Source organism: Pelobates fuscus, chromosome 1 (assembly GCF_036172605.1).
Source record: "Pelobates fuscus isolate aPelFus1 chromosome 1, aPelFus1.pri, whole genome shotgun sequence".
Lineage (NCBI taxonomy): Eukaryota > Metazoa > Chordata > Amphibia > Anura > Pelobatidae > Pelobates > Pelobates fuscus.
The window spans coordinates 88983599-89007771 of record NC_086317.1 but is presented as its reverse complement, the minus strand read 5'-3'; the positions used below and the strand labels follow the sequence as shown (position 1 = coordinate 89007771).

The 24173-nt window shown below is 39.6% G+C and overlaps 1 protein-coding gene across 4 annotated transcripts in view; it reads left to right on the top strand.

The window, feature by feature from the left end:
• Positions 1-24173, top strand: part of GIT1 (GIT ArfGAP 1) — a 164080-nt gene that overhangs the window by 823 nt on the left and 139084 nt on the right. The window lies entirely within an intron of this gene.

Genomic DNA, 24173 nt, shown 5'->3' with positions numbered 1-24173 from the left:
TCCCCTGCTTCTTGCTTACCAAAAAGGTAACTCTGCACCTAAAGTGCCTCATTACACCTCCTTCCTCTGTAGGCAAAGAGGTCACCTTTTCCTGGTGCCCATTAGGGTTGCCACAGTCACTATGTTTATCTGTATACAAGACACATTATGCTTGCACGTGAAAAGTACTACCCTTTAGTCTATAGAGGTGATATGCTGCATACATTATTAGTTAATAAAGGCAACTGGGAATCCCTATATAGGGCACTGATTTAATTCTGCAGCATATGTATTAACCGGGGCAGCATATTTATGTGCTAACCACCAGTATGAGAAATGATGTCCTGGAAAACATAGAGTTCATGCAGGCAAGTGTAGCATTATGACAGGGCTGTGTACACTTGGTAGCCCTTTGCTCTCAATATCCTTTGCTTTTCATCTTGAACCAATTTCCTTGTATTGACTTTGCATGTTTTTGATGGTTACTTATTACACTGTGTCTAAAGTGGTACTGTGTACACTTCTACCTTTTATTGTTTCATCTGGTAATGCACTCTACTTGATCGTCTTGATGATGGGTATAAAGTGCATGCATATGGCGTAATGTCTACATCTGTGGGGAGAATTGGTGATGTCATCCCCCTTGTGTATATAACAGTTATACCATTATTTTAAAACAATATGGAAGCTGCAATTGTAACTGATACTTCTATCAAAGCATACACAGATAGCAAGGCTTGTGGTACGCAGAGATTTTTGGTGTAGCTATATTTCAGAGCATTTTATTACTCGATGTGTTCGCATTCTATAATTGGGAATCCTGCATCAATTTAATAACTGAGAGGGTGTTCTAGAATTTAAATGCCAGGTTACAGAACGCATTATTGACACTGGAAACCTTAAACAATTTACTTCTTGTCTGTGAAAATTTAAATATGCACTAATATAGCTTTAGTTTGTACGGAAAGCAGATTGGTTGGTGGTATCTGTCTTCATATTTTGATTTTAGCCAAATAAGGGAGCAGATTGCACTGAAATAGTGTGTTAACTGAAGACATTACACATTTTTATGAAAACAAATGCACCTAAAATTTTACTATGGTTAGCGGTGTCATTTCTCAAAAAGTCTTTTTGTTGTGATTTTCACATTGTAGCATTCTTTTTATCGGAATTAGAATTCCCTGTGTTCGTTATTCCAAAGTACTAACCCTAATTGGCAGAGAAGTTGTGACAAGTGGAGGAAGTTGCGTGTGTCCCCAGTTAAACTCTGTAAATTTATACAAATCTCATACGTATCTCGCATCTTAGAAAGTGACTTTGTTTTCAGCAGGATGTCCGCATCCAAGGGATCTTGTTAAGTTTAAATGCCACATTTAGCTGGCTTCATGTTAAGGAGTACCCGACCTGAATATTGATGTAGTGTTGTTACGATTAAAGGACCACTAAAGTTATCTCAATGGGTGCAGTGGTCAGGTCAAGTTAACCACTCAAGGCAAAACATTGCCATTTTGCAGAAACTGTAATGTTAACCGTGACTGTTTAAACACACACCTAGTGGCTTTTATACTGATCACCTCTGGAGATGGTTCTACTGCAACAAAAAAGAAGAGTAAAACTTGATCTCATGAAACCCCCCCATAGGAAAGCATTGATTCATTGCTACCCTATGGGGACGTTTGGTTGAGTGCGCTGCACTCTCCCCGAATGTGCATCAGGTCCGGCTCTGCTACCTCCACAACATTGCTGGAGTAGGAGAGGTAAATAGTCCTGAAAGAGCCTTAGCACTGTAAAAGGTAAGTAATAACCACCGAGTGCCCTATATAACTAGGGAAAGGGACACTAAAGTGTTAGGAACACATGTTTGAATTCCTAAAGTTAGGACTGTTCATTCATTCTTACATGATATTTTGAATGGAAACTTAGTTGAAAATTCCTCACAAAACAATTTGACAGAAGTTAATCTCACTTTTTAATCTCATTATTTTTATATTCACAGCAGCACCAGCACCACTTACAATTTTACACAGGGGATCTAAAACATCAAATAATAAACAAAAGCTTGCGTTCTGCATATTATAGATGGGAGCACATAGTAGTATGTGGTTAAAATATTGTTTGGTAAGACATTGGCTACCTTTTGTTTTATTGCTTCACTGTGTGATTACGTGTGGGTGTTCTACTTAGTTTTCCTCATCTTTTTCAGTATGTATCATTTAGATTTTTTTGCCTACTCTATAATAATTATATAAAAGGAACAGTCCAATATGCTAATTTATTATTTTAGATTATGACCCACCTTTGCTAAAAAATAAATAAAAATAAAAGTTGCAAAACAACGTTAAACTTACCTGTAACCCAGCACAGAACCAGATGTTGCTTGGCAGTCCTGTTTGCTTATGGTGAGTTTATCAATTTTGAGAAGAGAAGGATTTTAAGGGCACATTTGTGCAATCTCCATGATCTGCTGATTTAATGCCTATGATAGTGAATCATTAAATCCAATGTTTCTTTATGAGAAGCATTGACTGTATTTGATGTCCTCATGGTGTGCGTGATGATACCCAATATGAAGAAAGTGGCTGTAGTGGATGTGGTGTAGCACTTAACCCCTTAAGGACCAAACTTGTGGAATAAAAGGGAATCATGACATGTCACACATGTCATGTGTCCTTAGTGCCAGGAAAACATACTCGTTTTCCTGGCACTATAGTGCCCTGAGGGTGCCCCCACCCTCAGGGGTCCCACTCCTGTGGCACTGAAGGGGGAGGAAGGGGTTAATCCCTTACCTTTTTTCCAGCGCCGGGCTCCCTCGGCGCGGAAGCGCCTCTAGCGGCTGTCAATGAGACAGCCACTAGAGGCTGGATTAACCCATAGGTAAACATAGCAGTTTCTCTGAAACTTATATGTTTACTGCAAAAAGGGTTAAACCTAGCTGGACCTGGCACCCAGACCACTTCATTAAGCTGAAGTGGTCTGGGTGCCTATAGTGGTCCTTTAACAGAGTTGTGTTTCTGGCCTGATGTAATTAGTACTCATATAATGTGTTTCATTGTATGAGAAAAGGGGCAGCATCTATGCACAAAAAAACAGCATTCAGATGTATGTTTTATGGAAGGCCATGTATTTGAAATAATTTTTTTGCAACTTTCTTGAGTAAACAAGTCAGAAAAATGTTAAAGATATATGGCCTCTCGGTGCTTCCATAGGTTTTGGTGTTTAGAGTGTCCCTTTAATAATTAGAAAATTAAGTTTTACAAATAATTGTTACTGAGTGAATTCTTACTTTAAAAATTGTATTAGTGTAAATGGATAGCTTTAAGGTCCATTCCACACCCCAAAAAGAACTTCAGCTTGCTGAAGTGCTTTATGGGTAAGGAGTATCCTAGTTTAACCCCTAGTTTATAAAAGTGACAAATTCTATGAAAAATCATCACTTTCATAAATTAACCATGGAACACCCCCTTGCTGTCAATCATTGAGCCTGGGAGATTTGCAGCCTCATCTAAGCTAACGGAAGTGGCAGGCACGCTCTCCTCCCACACAGACCTCAGGCTAGCTCCTCCAGACCTCAGACTATACATGCACGTGGGCACCAATTCAGGGTCTTCTTAATGTGAATTATCTGGTTATTTCATTGTGAAGAGACTAAACGTCTCTGCCCCGCCCCCCACCACCACCACCATTTGCGCAGTGGAGTTTTCCTTTAAGGACACCATGCAGTGGCGATTTGAGTGTTTGAGAGGACAGAGTTTCCATGTTTCCAGAATTTTTGTATATGTTACTCTCTCAAACAGCGTTTAGCAGTTTAAAATAGTTGCAAATATAAACGAAATTGCATTGCTTTACACTCGCAGAATACTCAGAGAAAAAGTTTTCCAATTCCTTTTAAAAAGGCCAAGTTTTAATGTTGTTGCTGCTTGAGATCAGACCCGTCAATAATGCATTATAGATCCATTGATTGGGTGACTTGAATTCCAGTGTAATTTCAGGGTTTTGTCACAAACTTGTGAGTGGTCCTTTAAGTTCCAATGTTTAGGCCAAATGGAATGGGACACCTGGGGAAAATCTCCAAGTCCATGTTTTAGATTATTATTATGTTTTTCTAATTTTGCGCTTTACACTTACATTTTTAAAATTAGTTCACTGCAACCCTCTATTTAGTAAATAAACTCATGAGAGCGTAACATACTCACAGGACTGTCATATGCCACACATTTTAGTTACCTGCCCTGATGATTGACATTACAACATCAAGTGAGTCACCATTCTTCCTTTTAAGGTGTGAGTGGAAAAATATGGATTTGACAGGTATAAACAAGGATGCGTTTGGGAGGCAGACGGCTTCCTTCCTCACTTTTTGTGATCAACTGTGGGGTCCTTAGCACTATGGTTGACCAACTCTTTGTGTTTGCAGGGTTTCTGAGCAATGCAGAGCGATGGTTAGCATAAAAATAAAGAGAGGTGCTTCAAATTGCTCTTAAAGGGACACTCTAGGCACTATAATCATTTCATGTTATTGAATTCATTATAGTGCCTTGAGTCCTTACCACTGTCCCATCATTCATTGTCAAACCGTTTTTTCAAGCAGTTTAACACTGCATGAGGGCACCTGGTTACCCACAGCACAGTCGCTACTGGATGTATGGCTAAGGCAGAGATTGCACACTTCCTTCTAGTCATACCAATTCATACCAGCAATAGGCGCTGAAATGGGTCAGCACACACTCTCAGCCAATCACCTTCTCTCATTGCTGCTCATGCTAATGCTTCCTTATTATCCCAAGCAGCACAGAGTGGATGGGCTGCGTGGGATTCTTATTTAGCATTAGAACATTAAATATGGTTTGTAACTGAATGGAAGGATGGTTCAGGAACCACAGACACTATAACCACTTCAAAAAGGTAAAGCAGTTACAGTGCCCATTGTGTCCCACTATTATTATTAATAATAATAATGCAATGCTTGGTTTAACTTGAAGCGTGAGTAACAAATACATTTATTTTTCAGTTACCGGTATATTAAAAAGACAAAATGACAAAACAAATTAAATAAAATGTAAACCGTTACATACCTTTTTAAAGTATTCTTTGTGCAGTTAGAGTAGATGGCTCCCACACTAGGATGAGCAGCTTCTATCAGCAGCCCCTCAATATGGTCTCTGGAGCCCAACTGTTAAGCTGCAAAAGCTGTGTGAGATAACACTCTAATGCAAGAATATGTCAGTGCAAGCTAATTTACTTGCATTCTCGTAGAAGCAATCTGAATGTTTAGGCTATGACAGTTTTATGTATTTTCATCTTAATTTCTCACATGGTGTTTGAAAAGCACTGAGCTTTATTACATATAGTCGGTATTAGGCGTCTTTCTTAAAGTGGCTCGGTTACTTCTGGAGTCGATGCAAAGATCCAAGATGGTGCTGTGCGGTGGCCTAGGGGAGAAGGACAAGGTGGTTTTTACTTACATGAACTTGTTCTTTAAGGAGGCCGCCATCTTCAGCATGGAGCTTTTCAGCTCCTGGTGCTTCATCTGCCAGGAACCGATGCCAGCGCTGTACTTTTGCTCATTCTCCATAGAGAGAGCGATGGCTGATGGCTTGACAAAAGTAGCATTGGTAAGCTCTTAATGCCTTTTTAACACTCCAAATACCATAACCACAGTTTTTGCTCAGACTGCCCATTTGCAAATGGTTTGACAACTTACGAGGGGTCTGGCGGGCATCATAGCCTCCAGGGCAGATAGAAGCTCCTACACGGAGCTTCTGTTAAATGTGCTCTCACCCAATGAGGTAAGCTTTGCACCTCCAGTTTAGCTCAGTGCAAACAGCTTCTGGCTCCCTTGGAGGAGGTGATTGGCACCAGGGAAACTCAGGTAAGCTGTCAAACTGTTTGCAAACAGTTTGTCAAAGGTGAGTACCTTTCTATTTTTTTTTTTTTTATCTATATAATGCATTCGGAAACTGGAGTTCTCTCCAGCCTGGAATGTCCCATTACACCCTGTTTAAGCAATCAGTTATTTATGAACTGACCTCATATTTTTTCTTTCCATTGAGTGGTGACTGGTTATTACATGTAGTGCTATTGAACAGAACAAAGGCTATTCAGTTATTTTTTTGGTTGCATTCCATTTTTATGTGTTCAGTTTGGGAGAAGAAAATGTCAAATGTTAAAAATAAAACAAAAATAATGTCCCTTGTAGACTCGTATGGGCTTGACAAATGTGTTCTGTGCAATATTTAGGAGCCAGAAAGACTTATCTAGCTGCCGACTTAGTTATAATTGGCTTAAAAAACAAAACAAAAAGAAAGTCCAACTGCAGAGTTCTATAAAAAATATATAAAAACCTAAAACATTTTAGGAGCCTATCATTTGGTATTCGTGAAGCCCTGAGTAAAGTAGTGGATTTGTGGAATGACTCAAATGACAGGTGGCATGTGGAAATATAAAGCACGCCAAGTAGAGGGATATAGGTTTGGCTTAGGTCAGGGCTCAACATTTTCACTCAACTCTAGTCCTTTGTGAGGGAAAATATCACCTCCAGCATTGCAGTAGCGAGTAACCTATAGGCCTGACTAGTAGTGTGGGACTTTACATTTTGAACACTGCTTTAAGTGGTATCAATTTGAATAATTAATAATAGTAGCGCTCAACTGAAGGAGTCTAATGCTTATTAGTACTAAATGGCTGAATAGAAGATCCTCTTGAGAAAGGAATCAGGCTAAAACGTTAGGGATGTGGTCTCCATTCTTTTTTACATTAAATTGAAGATAATGCTGGTGGGTTTAGCCGGTTCATGTATATCCTGTTTGCGTATATATTTACATATTTTAGACACTGAGATATCATGACCTTAGGAGAAACATTTTATTAATGTTTTAATGCTTATGTAATTCACAGTATGAATGCTTTTCTAGCTATTTTGAACAAATAAAAACGTTTGTGTGATGGCATTTGTGTGCTATGGTGTTTTGATATATTAGATGGTATCTTTTGTCATGTTTTATTTTTTGTGTGCAAGTGTAAAATATTAAAAGGTTACCATAACCCTTTGTTAAACAAGGTATAATTAAGCTCACAGTGCCCTGTTGGACACTATAACAACTGTCCACCATGGCGCTACTTTCCACGCCTCTTCGTGATGTCAAGGCAGCCACGTAAGATCCAATCACATTGATTGAACCGTTTGCTGGCTCAGAGAGCATACACGCAACCTGAGCTGGCCCGAGGAGGACTAAGGAAGTTTTAAATAAATGAATAAAGCTATGTCTATAACTAGGGTAGGCGAGGGAGCATACAGTGGGTGGGAAGGAGAAAAGGGAACTATCTTCCCTTTGCAGATGCTCTGTCTGTTGGGATAACCATTTAAGTATCTGTATTGGGGCTAACTAAAGACTGAATGTTTAAAAAGTATATTGAAAATGTCCAGTAGTGTTGATCATTGCTTAAGTCATGCCTGATTTGCTGTGGATTTTTTTTAATTTATTTTTTTATGTTTTGTTTTTCTGTAATGCCTGTATAGAGCAAGCACATTGACAAGCGTGCATGTGATTTTCATGTTTTTTCTAAATCTGCCAATAGTTTGTCCCACCCCCTTCTTCCTGTCTGTCCATCATCGCTTAATACTGATATGGGTTTCCTGATATTAGAGTTTGAGTTTGGACTGGAAACTGAAACAAAAAAAACCCTAAAAAAACATTTTGAGACTGGTAATATGTAGTCTTCATTTATCTGTCTTATATATTTTATTTGTCTTATTTCATTCTTTATGGCGAGTTTGTTTTCTGAGTATCCACCCACTTTAGTTCTTTATAATTATTATCTAAAAATGTTTAAGGGACTCTTTTAGTTGCAAAATGTGGATGAGAGCATCCGCTTCAGGTAGATCAAAAAATAAATATGCTTACCTGATAATTTAATTCTTATCCTTCAAGATGGCTACCAGAAATGGAATAAAATGGCTCCACATGCATTCCTTCATCTTTAAATGATTCTCACAGCCTCCCACAAAGCATGGCATTTGTCATACCTGGGGAAGAGCAGCTGTGCACATTCTGGAAGCCATCTTTGCAACGTTTCCTGTGCAAAACGCTTGGACCTCATCAGGTGGGCTTGTTTGTATTAAACAAGCCCACTAAATGCAGCATGGCGTTGCGTTGTTCAAATTTGATTTTTTTTCAAAAGAAAATATACGTGAAACACATTATGGAATTCACAAAAAGCAAATTTAGTTATGTTGGGACATTTACAGCTCATTGTGGTTTGAATCATTCAGTAGAGAATACATTGACCTTCAGAAGAATTTTATTAGCTGTATTGAAGAGGACTGCACAAAATGAAAGTGGCTGAATTTGCTATAATAAAAGTAAATGCAGTACGTTTGCTGGCCGGTAGGCTAGCACAGTATATAGATTAAATTTGTATCACTACAAAATAGTACTTAGACATATGTGTCTTATTAGTCATTTTTCATATGATTAGCAGAGGGTACATGTTTCCACAGCAATACATTATTATCTTATACAAATTTACATTTTCTCTACACCAAATAAAAATAAAAAATTGTGGCCACAGCAAAAATATCTCATAGGAAACCATTAAAACTGCGATGTCATTAGCTATTACTTGTTTGCGTTGTGGTTTCCTGAGTATAGAAAAGCTTGTTTTTTGTCATAAATTCGGCACCCAACTGGGGCCAGGCAAGAGGACTCACTAGTATTCAGAAGCCATTTAGGTTACCAAGCATAGTCCGACAAGGCTTATATGCCATTGCTCATGTAACCCCTTTTAGTGTATGTACCTACTAATACAGTTTATATGGAAATTTCAGACAATTCTCTTGACGACCAGAAATTAAAGTCACCTGAACAAGTTTAGCTTAATGAAGCAGTTTTGGTGTATAGAACATGCCCCTGCAGCCTCGCTGCTCAATCCTCTGCCATTTAGGAGTTAAATCCCTTTGTTTATGAACCCTAGTCACACCTCCCTGCATGTGACTTGCACAGCCTTCCATAAACACTTCCTGTAAAGAGAGCCCTATTTAGGCTTTCTTTATTGCAAGTTCTGTTTAATTAAGATTTTCTTATCCCCTGCTTTGTTAATAGCTTGCTAGACCCTGCAAGAGCCTCCTGTTTTTGATTAAAGTTCAATTTAGAGATTGAGATACAATTATTTAAGTTAAATTACATCTGTTTGAAAGTGAAACCAGTTTTTTTTTTCATGCAGGCTCTGTCAATCATAGCCAGGGGAGGTGTGGCTAGGGCTGCATAAACAGAAACAAAGTGATTTAACTCATAAATGACAGTGAATTAAGTAGTGAAATTGCAGAGGAATGATCTATACACTAAAACTGCTTTATTTAGCTAAAGTAATTTAGGTGACTATAGTGTTCCTTTAATATCACAGATGTGTAACCCCCTCATTCAGGACCGTGTTTTAAAAAAAAAAAAAAAATGTTTTAATCCATTCAACTTTGTTAAGCAGCGGTTTATGAGATAAATAGTTCAGTTTGACTCATCAGATCTTCATACCTCTCAACATATGGGGGGTATGGATGCAGGACATGAAGGTGGACAGGTAAAAGAGTGCGGCAACAATTAGGGGACTGAGCCACGAATTGGACGGGTCCACTTTTAAAGGCCTTAGTGCTGTGAGTTTACTATGTACAGAACGGGTATGTCTATGGATGTGCTTGCACTGTGCAGGTTAGAGTCAAATCCCTGGTATGCCCTGACATGAGCATAAGGGAACAAATCATGGAACGTGGAACATACCTCATAATCCGGTACTATTGGGAGGTATGGATCTAATGAGTGTAACTGCTTAATACATTTGATCGTGTCACTGTCCGCTTACTCAGTGCCCTGTTCATATACAAGCAGCTGTGGCTTAGGATTTCCACATCCACAACATGGACAGATCTTGGATGCATTATTGTGGTGCACCATATACTATAATCCTTTATAATAATTTAACACACAAAACTGGGTTTGCAAAGACATAAATAAATTGTGCATGTTAGTGTCATTCGTATTAACTTTGTGCTCTGTTCCCCTCCTGTAAGGCTGTCTGAGAACTCTCATGCAGTATTTGATCTTACATTGCTCTCCATGTCAGAATGTGTTTCTACACAAATTTACTTTTCGTCCTTTTTTAGAAAACATTTTATTCCCCCGATACATGGCTAATATTGGAGCTGACAGGTCAGAACCCCAGAATATCACAAAATATTTTGGAAAGCAAACTTCTAGACCCCTTTATTATTGAGGTTGGTTAGCTCTCATGGTTAGAAAAGAGATCTGCTTTTTTTTTCCCAATAGCATGCATTCATCTGTGGGAATTTGTACATGCTTTTTATTCGTTAGGTTTGTCATTGATTTAAATTAAAATCTCATCATTTTAAAGGTTACTGAAAAAAAGAAACAGGCCCGGCATCAATTCAGTTTGCACCCTAATTACTTTCTGATGGCTTCCTTTTGTAGTTTTCTAATTACGGTAACCAGATTGTTTTAGTGGAACTATATTGTGCCTCATTTTCTCCAGGGTTCGTTCTTCCTAAAATTTGCTAAATTATGATTTCCGCTAGGGAATACGGAAAAGAAAATGCTGTATTTGGTTTAAATATGTATAATTTACTTTACAGTGAATGATTAGCCCCACTGCTCACTGATAATTGGGTCCAGATACTAAACACCCTTTCATCTCCTTTTTACTAAAAACTTTCTTTACTTTTGCCTTTTCAATATATTGGAATGTAATTTAATTTTTGCAGGTTGAGTGAAAAGTCTGAAACCACCCACATACCTTTTAATGCACTTAAAGGACCACTATAGGCACCCAGCTTAATGAAGTTGTCTGGGTGCCAGGTCCAGCTAGGATTAACCCTTTTTTCTATAAACATAGCAGTTTCGGAGAAACTGCTATGTTTATAATAGGATTAGCCCAGCCTCTAGTGGCTGTCTCATTGACAGCCGCTAGAGGCGCTTCCGCGCTTCTCACTGTGATTTTCACAGTGAGAAGACGCCAGCGTCCATAGAAAAGCATTGTGAATGCTTTCCTATGAGACTGGCTGAATGCGCGCACCTGCGCATTCAGCCGAGGAGGCGGAGAGGAGGAGGAGAGTCTCCCGCCCGGCGCTGGAGAAAGAGGTAAGTTTAACCCCTTCCTCCCCATAGAGCCCGGCGGGAGGGGGACCTTGAGGGTGGGGGCACCCTCAGGGCACTATAGTGCCAGGAAAACGAGTATGTTTTCCTTGCACTATAGTGGTCCTTTAAGGATTGATGACGTAAATCTATCATTATTTTATTAAGGTATTTGAGTGGCTCCTACCATAACCACTTCAGTGTGTTCAATACAATGTTTTAGAATGCTTTGACTTCTTACATTGGGGTTCAGTTGGCGCTGCTTCCCGCTTCCTCTCAGGCTTCAGGAGAACGGGAAGCTCCTGCTTAGTTCCCCAGGAAAGAACTCGAGCCGTCCCTAAACAGTTTGATAATCTCAGCCGGAACCAGTCAGAGCGAGGCTGGCACGGCTTGGGATAAAAGGTGAATACAATCACCTTTACAGAACGATCTAATGAGGGTCAGGGCCCTAAATAACCACACCAGCACTATAGTATTCCTATAACACCACCAATCTTGTTTATTTATTCTTTACTTCCTTAGTGGCTGTATGTGAACTGTCATAGAGAGCCTGCAGCAGTACTTGGCGATGTGGAGTAGGATTATTACATTAAATATGTGCTTTATGAATAGATCTTGGCATATATTCTTACACATTTAGTTTAATTTACTTTAAACATCTGCAGAACTACAGAATAGACTCTGTAGATTTATAACCTTTTAGATAACCGTGAGATACATTTGTGACACAATGAAATGTGTTTGTTATTACTATTGAAGTTTCCTAATGCTGGAGGTGGAAATTTGCCACATTAACGTTTATTTATGTATATTACTCTTCATATTGTGCCTTGCAGAGGAATTCAAGCTGGTTATTTCTTTCTGACTCATGGCGGCACTACCTGACATTACAGCAAGTGTTACAATTCAACGTTTCTCTTGCTTTCATAGCACATATAGGGTATATTTACCAAACAAGTTATGCAATAATCCGCAAGTTGTTGTCCATAACAGAGCAGGCAAGAGAAACCAGTGACTTGTGTGATGCATATTACCTTTTTTTGGTTTGCTTTCCAGGAAGGCTAGACTCTAGTGAACGATATAAATGCACTCTCTTATGTATCGTTTATTTCTGTAATTAACGCAGTTCCCAAGTGTCCCTCGAAGGATAATGCTTCTCTATGAGAAACACTGGATTGGTAGAGCGCTCCATGAAAAGTATTCGATTGGACCATAGATCATCACATCATTATCTCACACAGGGAGAAGCAGCTGCAAGAAAAGGGACCGAGACAGAGTTGGATAAACTCTGTCAGCTGTGTTTCCACTTTGGCTACTCTAAGCACCAAAACCACTTTAGTTTAAAGCAGATATGTCAATTTCATGGGTCTTTACGTATTTCGCAGAGACGCCTGAGACAGACAGATGGGGCGTGAGTCCAGTGGCTGCGGAATGCAGGGGGAGGGGAGTTTTACTTCTCTCCGGCTAATTCTTTGCGACTGTCGCCATCTTCATACTGCAGCTTCTCTTCCGCTCCTGGTGCTTCAGTTACCACATTCGTCAAGAGTACAACACTGTGGTCTATGGAGGATTCTGACAGATACTACAGGCCGCTTCCGTGATGCTCAATGCGAAAATCGCATTGAACTCCTTCTGGACGTCGATAGGAAAGCATTGAGTAATGCTTTACGCATGCCCATTCAGAGCTGACGTCGGCAGGGGGAGGAGAGGTCACCAGCGCGCTTGATTAAGGTAAATGGCTGAAGCGGTTTTAACCCTTCAGCCCAGCGGAAGGGGGGCTCTGAGGGAGGGATCTAATAACCCTATAGTGCAAGGAAAACTAGGTTGTTTTCCTGGCACTATAGGATCCCATTTAAGTGCAATACAGGCTTCTAAAGCAGGGTCCTTAAGGGGTGAAGATTTCCACAGATATTTTTTCCCTGTGTCTGTTTTTTTTTTTTAAAGGCTTATATAAAAGCATTATATATTTATTTTTGTTAAATGCTAGATTGTAATCTCTCAGGCAATATTCTCAAGTCCTTTTTATTGGTAACATTATGTATAAATATATATGGTCCTCTCTCTATTCCCTTATCTGTACATAATCACTAATGCTTGTCTTGCTCCCTGGAAAGGAAACGTAAAATAGGTGTGCTAAAAGGTAGGAACGAGTCTCTTGTAGCCATATGTAGTCTATTTTTGTACATGTTTTAGGAACATAACACATACTGATCAAACTGTACATTTATTTAAAAATATTATACTTTATCACATCTAAAAAAATAAATCAATGTGTCAGTCTGCCATCTGGCACTTTATGAAAATTCTCATGAGCTTACACAGCCTGTTCTTTTTGTTTATATAGCGGCTTAAAATGTGAAGTCCTATGCTACTAGCCAGTCCTTGAACGTTACTCGCTACTGCAAATCAAAGTGTGCTCATCAGGGGTTGGTTTCTACTCGCCAGGGCTAATCTTTACTAGCCAAAAGCTAGTGGTGAGTGGGAATTTTTAGCCCTGATATATCTGCAGTTTTATAAAGATCCTAAGTTTGACATTTGCAGCTTTCAGACAGCCATAGCACAAAGTGGAGAGTAGTGCTTCTCGTCGTGACAATTTACATGCATGTGCTCCGCCTCTCAATGCTTCTCTAAGAGAAGCATTTTATTGGTCAGGAAATCGTCGTTACAGAGCTGCGGTTAGAGGTAAGGTATAGGATTGCAGGACTGGGAGCTAAGCGAGGACTGTGAGATTCACCAACACTCCAATGTATTTACCTGGTCTTGAGTTGATATAAAATATGTATGTTTTCTGTTGTGTTAGCTCCACTTTTCAAATTTTGCACTATTTTATCAATTTTATAAATCTCCACATTGCATACATATTGCGTACATCTTGTCTGTGTCGGGTGAAATGTCTCCTAGATTTATCCATGGAACAATGCGTTTTCTATTATGAACAGTGATTCATTCAGAGTGTCACTAAACCTTTGACTTCTGATCAAGTAAGCCACGAAATTCTATTTTACGTCAAAGAATGAGAGATCACGTCTGACTTTTAAATAAAGGTGGAGCCTCGAAAGCAAACATTGATCTGGCAATCTCCCATCATCTGCCATGATTTATTGCAGCCTGTTCAGGCATTAAATGCTGCGGCTTGCATTTTCTTTATTTAATTCACTTGCAGTTTTTTTTCTTCTTATGGATTTTCCTTATCTTGGTATTGTATGCCTACATATACGCTAAACTGACAAATTAACGCAGACTGCCACAGTCAGTTCTACAATGTCTGGTGTTGGTATTGCTAAAATAATATTTTTTTTTTATATAAAGTAGAATATATTCATCAAATCCTACATTTTAAATTTTACTCCTAAATGCCTATTACTATGTGAAAGCAGAAGAGGGGTGACGGTTACCTGCCTCCTCCTGTGGTGAATAATGAGGTGGAGGCATGTAAAAAAAAAACAAAAAAAAAACCCTTAATAAAACTTACACATCCTCTGCACTCTCATTGATTTTGCTATAGTGAGCATATAATTCTTCGGGTATACTCAAGTGTGCTTCGGCATGTATGGAAGTAAACGCATGCACATTCCTGCAGTAGAGCCATATGTGCAGTTGTGCTTGCAAATGGTACTACAGGGGTTAATTTAACATGCTGTGCCTAGCCGGGCGTGTAATTAAGAAAGAAAAAAAAAACTAAGATAAATGAATAGTGAGACTTTAAAAAAATAAAAATAAAAATAAAATCACACCCTGGTTGGATAATTTTTTTATTTTATTTTTTACATTTTTTTTAAATTGAAATTTTTTTTTAATTTATTTTCATAAAATGCTTTCTGAAAAAAAGTGTTTTCTATTTAGGATACATTTTAATTCAAAGGATATTCAGCATGAAATATAGCATGAGGCTGTATCTGTATATTCATGCAATATTTACATTTTTGGTAAACGAATGCCATAAATCCAGGTTATTTAACCCCTTAAGGACACATGACGTGTGAGACATGTCATGATTCCCTTTTATTCCAGAAGTTTGGTCCTTAAGGGGTTAAACATGTGCCTGCAGAGGTAAATTATGGCCGAACAAACATATAGTGCAACTTCTAGCTTTTGTTTTGGTCAGAACTTGGACCATTGCCTCCTTATGGGGTTAAGTTGTTCTAATATGTGTGATTTAACTATTAAACTGGAAATAGCTCACATTGCAATACATTTTAGCTATGTATTTCTAATGGTAAGTAACAAAGTCTGTTCTGATATAACTTTTAAGCAAATCTAAAAAAATATTAGTCTGATCTCATCTGTTTGCAAATATTAAAACACGGAACAAGAATGAGTCTTTACATTTAAAAAACATTATTTAAATCAAGACTTACAAACTAGTAATTTTAGTCATGTTTTCAATTAAATCCACTCTGAGCACAACCTAATGTTTAGGCAAAAACTCACTCCTTTTTCAATAGACACTCTAAACACAATACCCACTATCGTTTTGTTGTAGTGTTAATGGTGCAATGACTGTATGGGTATAGTACTTGAATCTTTTTTTTCTTCTATAAAAAACAGTCAGTCTTCCCCAGCACCTAAATTCACCCTCTTCTCTTAGAATGTCATTGCATGGATGGTTCTGTTAATGTTCTGCAGCCTTAAGGATTAACGACTGTGACCCACCGTGTAAACCACTTTCCCGTGCAGATATTCTGAATTCTGGATCTGAATTCGGCATTTGAGCTGCTAATTCATGGTTCAGTTAGTAGAACCTCTTTCTACTCTGAAAAAAATGTCCACATTTCTTTCTGGCTTGATGGCTTCAAATCACTTGTATAACAAGTGATTTTGAATGATCTCTTTACAGCAGGGGTGGGGAACTTTCTGCCCTCCAGATGTTTTGGGCTACAACTCCCTTGATGCTTTGCCAGCATTATGGCTGTAAGAGCATTATGGGGGATGTAGTCCAAAACATCTGGAGGGCCGAAGGTTCTTCACCCCTGCCTTAAAGGACCACTAGGCACTTTACGGTCTTTAGGTCCCCCCCACCCTCAGGATCCCCCTCCAGCTGGCTTAAGGGGGCTGAAGGGGTTTAACACTTGCCTTTCTCCAGCGCCAGGCTCCCTCGGCGCTGGGGAACCCTCCTCCTCCTCCTCCTTCTGACGTCTGCGCTGAATGCGCATTCAGACAGTCCATAAGAAAGCATTTCTCAATGCTTTCCTATGGACGTCCAGCGTCTCCTCACTGTGATTTTCACAGTGAGAAGCGCGTAAGCGCCTCTAGTGGCTGTCAGTGAGACTGCCACTAGAGGCTGGATTAACCCTCAGTGTAAACATAGCTGTTTCTCTCTATGTTTACAGCTGCAGGGTTAACCCTAGTTGGACCGGGCACCCAGACCACTTCATTGAGCTGAAGTGGTCTGGGTGCCTATAGTGGTCCTTTAAAGTCAGTCATTTGTATCAACAAAAATATATCTCTGTATCTCTTCCAAAGAAGAGTTACATTAAAAAAATTAAAGGACCACTCCACACCCATAAGACACTTCAGCTTTCTGAAGTGTTTTATGTGTGAGGAGAATCATATTTCAAAGGCCTCCTCCCCCCTCCCTCACCCCCATTGCTACAACACAGTTATTTGAACTTTTTTGCTCACTGAGCAGTAGTCCCTTTAAACAGAGATATGAATGAAGTATTATATTGCCGGTGAAAACATAAATATTTTTTAGCACACCAGCAATAAATCAAATTACATGAATTCTATACCTTATTGTTTAAAATATATGATTAGCAGGCATCCCAACAGTCCTGATTTGGGCAGTTTAGTCCTGATTTGGAGGTTCTGTCCCACCGTCCCAGTTTTGTTCTTTGGCGTTCCACATGTACTGCCTTAGTGCAGCACAATGCGAGCACACTAGGATGATGCAAAGAACTTTTAGCAGCTTCCTCTTCGTAGTTCGGGGGCTGGCCGACAGGCTGTCAATAAGTGGGTGGGACGTTTTCCGAGACTGTCGCAATGCTAGAAATAAGGTGAGTTTAACACATTTTTAAAGGCAGGAGGGGGGGGGGGGGGCGATCACCTAAACAGCAATTTTAAAACTTTAATACCAAGAATATATGTTTGTATTCCTGACACTATTGTGTTACTTTAATATTGTATCTGAGCTTTACAGGAATTTCAGAGAGTGGGTTCTGTAAAGTAACATTTTCCCCACATTTAAATTTTGTATTTTAAAAACGGCTAAGTAGAAAAACAAATATAAAGAAAAATGTGTAAAAAATAAATAAAAATAATTTTAAAAATGTACTGCCATCACCATATTCAATATTTGATGCAAGTTTCCAGTGTCTGTACATTACATCAGATTTCAAATATTTTCATTTGTGGGGGGGACGGGACAAAACGTGATTGGAACTTTTTGGTAAGGTTAATAGCAGCCTCGGGGCTATCTATCAATTTCCTGTAGGTTCATTGGAGTTTTGATGTGAATGAAAGCACTTGCAATCACAGTTTTTGTGCACATATTTTGTATTGTTTTGAGAATGTCCATGCCAAAATAGCTGCTATTGCAATATAATTGTTATAAGGAACTTTTTTTCTGGCATGTTCTGTTGCCTCACCTCCTTTTTATTACAAGAGGTTGAATATTTTACACGATCCAAGAGTATGACATGGGTCCCTGTGTCGAGCGTGAACAATGGTTCGTTGTCTGACTTTTCAATCGTTATATTTGTGGCTAGTTTCTCTGTCAGTGATAAAGCCTGAAATTACTGGTGGCAGCTGTTGCCCCCCGGTGCTGTACCAGGGCATCTGCGAGCTGTTGCACAGATCTCTCTTGGCGTTATCCACGAACATCTCAATTCAAAATATAATTATGTCTTCAGTTCAGCTATTTTAGCCCAATTTTTTTAAAATTCTTTTTGAATTCACTTTAAATTGACGGTAGTACACATTTTAGAAAACAACCTTGTCCATATCCAGTTCAGTGCATGAGCAAAGTACTATGGAGAATTAAAATACAAAAAAGAAGAAAACGATCATAGTTGCTTCTTATTTTCTCAATATATTCTATGATGCTAGTAAAGTATGGCCATTGAAATCATCACACTTACCTGTAGATTTACATATAAAAGAGAAGAGCAACCTTTGACAATCCAGATATTTCGGACTACATCTTTGCTGATGCATTGCTAACTTTATGGCTGCAAGAGCATCATAGAGTTGTAGTCTAGAACATCTGGAGTGCCGAAGGTTGCCTACCCCGCTCTAGTCCAGTGTTCTCCAAACACTGGCCCTTCAGGTGTTGCTGAACTACAACTCCCATGATTCTTTTTTTTTTTTTTTATTCTTTCTTTTATTGAGGCAAAGACAGTCTGAGTGTAGAAAAGAAACAAGGAGTTCTACCAAATATGTACATGATGAGGGTGCAGTAGTATATACATATACAATTACTCCTGTATTCGGCAGTCCTATTTTTTATATATAATAACAAGCATGTTAGCGATAAGGTTTGTAAGTTAAGTTAATCCCCCCGGTGTACGTTGCCATAAGTTTAGCCCTAATGCTCGGAGCCTTGGGTGATGTAGTAGCCATAATGCACGGGTGGTATGAGAGGATGCATGTTTGGAACCGGACCTACAAGTGGTATGCTCTTATGAGGTGCACTATCAATATACCCCGTCAACTCGCTGTGAAGCTATGACAGTTGTGCTAGCCGGGTGCCGGTAGTTTGTCTCTTAGTTTGATCATGTCTAGTGTGTCCGTGTGGGGTACTGGTGCGGGTGTATTAGGGTAGTCATGTGGGCTAAGATTCAGGCATCTGGGCCCGGTGTCCGTGCATGTTTGCTTATGGTGTGTTGCCCCTGTTCCCACGATTCTTTGAATGAAATAGGTAGCCAGAGAATCATGGGATTTGTAGTTCAGCAGTGTGTGGAGAGACAGAGTTTGGAGAACCCTGCTCTAGTCCATTCTTTAAACTGAAGTTTCTACAGACTTTCCCTTGACATATACAATGCCTTATTTGCAAGATTACCTGAAAGGACGCCGTTTGACTTTCAACACATCACAGTTTGGGACTGCGATGTAATGTGTGGCAATCTGCCATTTTCTGGCTGCATCATGTACATAAGCAAAGACATATCCTGCTTATTCTTGGCAAGAGAAGGTATGAACAAGACTAAGTATTGTAAATAATAGCACCCACACCCCTCATATTGCTCTAGTTTTTATCTGTATTTGTGATATTGTGTCTGTTTGCATCTTCTTGCATTTAAGGGATTACTCCATCCAAAAACAGGGTTTTGCTTGTTGGCATGCTCTCCCTTTCCCAATAGAAAGGGGAAAGAGGGGGGGGAATGCAATATATAAAACGAAACTTGACCCTGCAGCCCGAATCTCCTTCTGTGACATCACTCCCCAATGCTGCTGGAGGAAGGGACCATGCGGCCATTGGATGTCGATATTGCATGTCATCTGCTGGTTTACCCGAAATTTGTGTCTAAAGCGTAAATAATGACTCCTAAGCATACTCAGGCGGGTGATAACAGAGCTGGTAGCACTCCAGAAATTCAATTCAAAAGAAGTTGGAAGTGATAAAGAGGTTTGAGAAGGGTGAAAGCATTTTGTTTACCAATAAAGCATTAAGACCAAGGCCTTATTTTTTGTCTCGGACATGTATCAACAACTTTATGTTCTGCATATCACTTGACCCCTGGTTTTTGACATGTTTATTTTATGCTTAGAATGCTGGCATATATGGGAAATTGTAATACAGCAATTGCGATATAATCATACTCTACTCCCTGCTACATAAGGCAGTTCTGTTTTATATTTTTTTCTGGTTATTTAGCTATAACTTTTGATTGTACACAGATATTTCAACACATTTGTTGCATTACATTCTATATTAAATTCTTTTTTTATTGATATATAACTTTATGGTACAAAACCTGAAGATTTAAGCAGCCACACTGGACCCCAGGGAAAGGATTGACTCCAGCTCTCTCAAAGGTAGGGAGGTTCGGTGGACTTAAATAAATAAAAAATTAAATTAAAAAAAGTGTGTCTGTCTGTCAGTGAGTGTGTCTGTTTAGGTGACCTGCCCCTTTCCAATCGCATGGGAAAGGTTTTTTTCCTCACCTTTTTTCCCACGCCGTGTTGGCCTCGCCGTGACTGGCCCCACTTCCATGACTAAGATACTCAGTCTTGATAATCTCAGCCAAGCCAATGCTTTCACGCATGCACAGCAAAATGCTGGGCTGCGCCAATCTGCATCTCCTCATAGATATGCATCTCTATGGGGGACATTCAGCGCCTCCATGTAGAGAGTGGAGATGCTGAACATAGGAATCACCTCTAGTGGCTGTCTGCATGGACCGGCTATAGACACCTGAACAACTGCATTAAATAGATACTATAGTGCTAGGAATACAAAGTTGTATTCCTAGCACTATAGCTCCCTCTGCCCACCCCCACTTCCCCTGCTCTGTAAGGATTAAAAACCCTCACTGTACTCACTCGATTCCAGTGCCGTTCTTCGTTGATACTCCACCTCCTCCGATGTCAAAAGCATTAGTCCTGCCCCGTAGGAAAGCATTGCTGCAATGCTTTACTATGGGGATTTTACTCCTCATGCAGAACGTGAAGATGTCCAGCGTCAGGCGACCAAAAGTTGCTTAACCACCAGGAAGTGCCTCTAGTGGCTGTCTGATTGAAACTGCTCAGAAACTGCAATAATTCACATTGCAGGGTTAAGGGGACAGGGACACTGCACCCAGACCACTCAATGAGATGAAGTGGTCTGGGTGCCTATAGTGTCCCTTTAAGATGTAGTGGTTCTGGTGACTATAGGGGAAATCTAAGAACTGTATTTTTGTTGCTGAAAATGAACCTTCGTTTAAAAAAAACCTGGCTCCTAACTTTTTTAGGTGGCTCCTAGATTCCCAGCATATAGGATGAGTGTAACTGCTCTGTAAACTGATATTACACCTGGCCCGCAGTGTAGCTTTCTCTTCTGGGAGGAGAGTGCGAGCTTAGTGAAAAGTTGTGATGGTACTTACTGACTCTTAATCTGTATGGGTTTGTTTAAACATAATTATAGAATGTATGACTATCCAAACCAGGGTCTATGACTTATTTACTGTGTAAATTGTACAGTAGGCTTTATGTGTTCCTACGTATCGCCATAATCACTTTCACTGACACCCATGTACATTAGGGTTATTGAAAAGCTCTGATACGGTAAATGAAATGAAGATTTGTTTGTCTCTAGCAGAGGTGGGAGCCCTCTCTCCCTGTATACTTTTGATAGACTGAACAATATCTTGTATCGATTTTCAGACAATAGGGGGATTGTTTTCTCCTGGTAGCTTTTAAGTGCTGATTTGGTGGAAAAATCACACAATAGAAAGTAAGCTTTATCTACAGCAGATTACAGGGAGGTAGTTTATCAAAGAGAACAGCTGGATTAGTATGTGTTCCTGAGAGGAAAACCTCAGTGTTGGTTTACATAGAACACACTCTGACCTTGTATAAATTCATCTGTGTTTTTTTTTACAGTTTATTTTTTTCCTTTTTCAGACTACTCTACCTGACATCATGGTTACATATAAAAGCAAAGAATTAAAAAGTGAATTAATAATAATAATAGTAATAAAGATCTGACCTTAGGTTTGTCACTTCTTGCTAGGTTAGTTATTTTCTACACTTTTATATCCTTACAATTGTCAATTTACAGGTTCTTTGTTGCTTGCAGAATAAATCCACTGTTAAAAATACATACTAGATGGTTTTTGGATTACCTCGATAAAGCTTCTATACAATTGAAAAATGTATTGCAGTAATCCATTATATTACATCAGATCAAATTTCCAGATATTTCTGCATGAAAAAATTAATTAGCCTGTGTTATGTAAAATTCTTATGAAAACAAATGCATTTTTATTTGAAACTATTAGTGTAGTGGTTTTGAGGTATGTAGCCTTTCCCTGCATCCTCAGCAGTGTAAATATTACTTTGTCACTCCGACAGCCACTAGAGGGACTAACTGGCTTCAGTACTGCAAACATTGCGAGACCTACATTCAGCATCTCCAAACTCTACAGGGAGACACTGAACGCTGTCTATAGAGATACATTGACATCTCTACACTCTACATGGAGACACCGAGCACCGAGGCCTGGTGTAAGATCAAAGCCTACAATAAATCGTATCCCAACATGTACAAAAACAACTCATAACATATATCAAATGCCAACTCATGCTTTGGCATGACACAGAAAAACCACTTTCTTAAGCTAAAGTTGTTTTGGTGCTTATTGTCTTTTGTCTACATTTATTTCAAGATAAACTACGTAGAGACCACGTTTAACATGTGATGTGTGATAGGCGTAGTTGTATATGGAATATACAGTGATAGAAATGTTCTTACCGTGCTGGCTTTTTTCCCCGAACCAGCTTAGTTGTGAATTGGTCGCCTTTAACAGCTTTAGTCTCCGAATCACTTTAATTATTATTATTGCCATTTATATAGCGCCAACAGATTCCGTAGCGCTTTCCTATATTATTAGAAGGGGTATTTAACTATAAATAGGACAATTACAAGAAAACTTACAGGAACGATAGGTTGAAGAGGAACCTGCTCAAACGAGCTTACAGTCTATAGGATGTGGGGTATAAAACACATAAGGACAGGAAATAGCAATCAAATAATGTGGGTGTGAAGCAGAGCTGGAGGAGAGAGTAGAGTGCTGCCCTTTAGGAGAGAGCAAGAGACCGGTATGTGAGGTAGAAGTTAGTCTGGGTGGCCTAAAGCTTTCCTAAAGAGATGGGTTTTAAGGCACTTCTAAAATGATTGGAGACTAGGGGAGAGTCTGATGGCGGTAGACACAGCTATTCCATAAGAATGGAGCCGGTCAGGAGAAGGTCACGGGCAGAGCGGAGAGACCGAGAAGGGGCATTCCATAAGTCAAGACAGGTGTTTTGTTGGTTACGTTTCCAATGATTCTAAGCCAAACTAAAGGAAGCATCGCGGGAAATATAGTGTGAGAACATCTGCAGTGTAACTGTAAGCCTTCACTGCTTTAAGGAATCACATTGTTTCCATAGTAATTAGTTTTGTTTTTACAACTTGGCCAATGAGTTCACTATGTAGATATTGCCCTTTGCCTCTGAGTTTACAGAATTAGAGAACAGGGCTCCTTAGGATTTGTATAGTTGTCACCTGCTCTTTGGCAAAGTCCCATGGGATACCCCTAGTTAATGTGTTAACGAGCAATAACAGGAGCTGGGAAATACTATGTGTACATGACTTAAAGGGACACTATAGTCACCTGAACAACTTCCGCTTAATGAGGTTGTTCAGGTGAGTGCTACAGCTCCCTGCAGCCTTTTTCTTGTAAGCACTGTATTTTCTGAGAAAATGCAGTGTTTACATTGGAAGCTTGGAACACCTCTTGTTGCAGTCAATCAGACGGCCACCAGAGGGACTTCCGAGTTCAGAGGCCCTAAAAAGGCCTCATTCACGTCTGACGTATTTACGCATGGGTGAATACTTCAGACGGGCTATCCGCACACAAAGCACTGTGAACGCGCTTTGTGTGCTGAGGCTGTCAGCACTGCTGTGGGAGTGGCTTGAGCTGACAGCTGAAGACCGAAGAGGAGGAGAGGATTCAAACAGTAAGTAAATGTATTTAGTGAGTGTGGGTGGGTGACTGAGGGGGAGTGGGTGAGGATGGATGGATGATATGGATAATGGGAGTGGATGGATTTGGGGGTGGATATGGATGATGGGAGTGGATGGATGATATGGATGATGGGAGTGGATGGATGATATGGATGATGGGAGTGGATGGATGATATGGATGATGGGAGTGGATGGATTTGGATGATGGGAGTGGATGGATGATGGGAGTGGATGGATTTGGATGATGGGAGTGGATGTACATGGATGATGGGAGTGAATGGATTTGGGGATGGATATGGATGATGGGAGTGGATGGATGATATGGATGATGGGAGTGGATGGATTTGGATGATGGGAATGTATGGATGATGGGAGTGGATAGATTTGGATGATGGGAGTGGATGATAGGA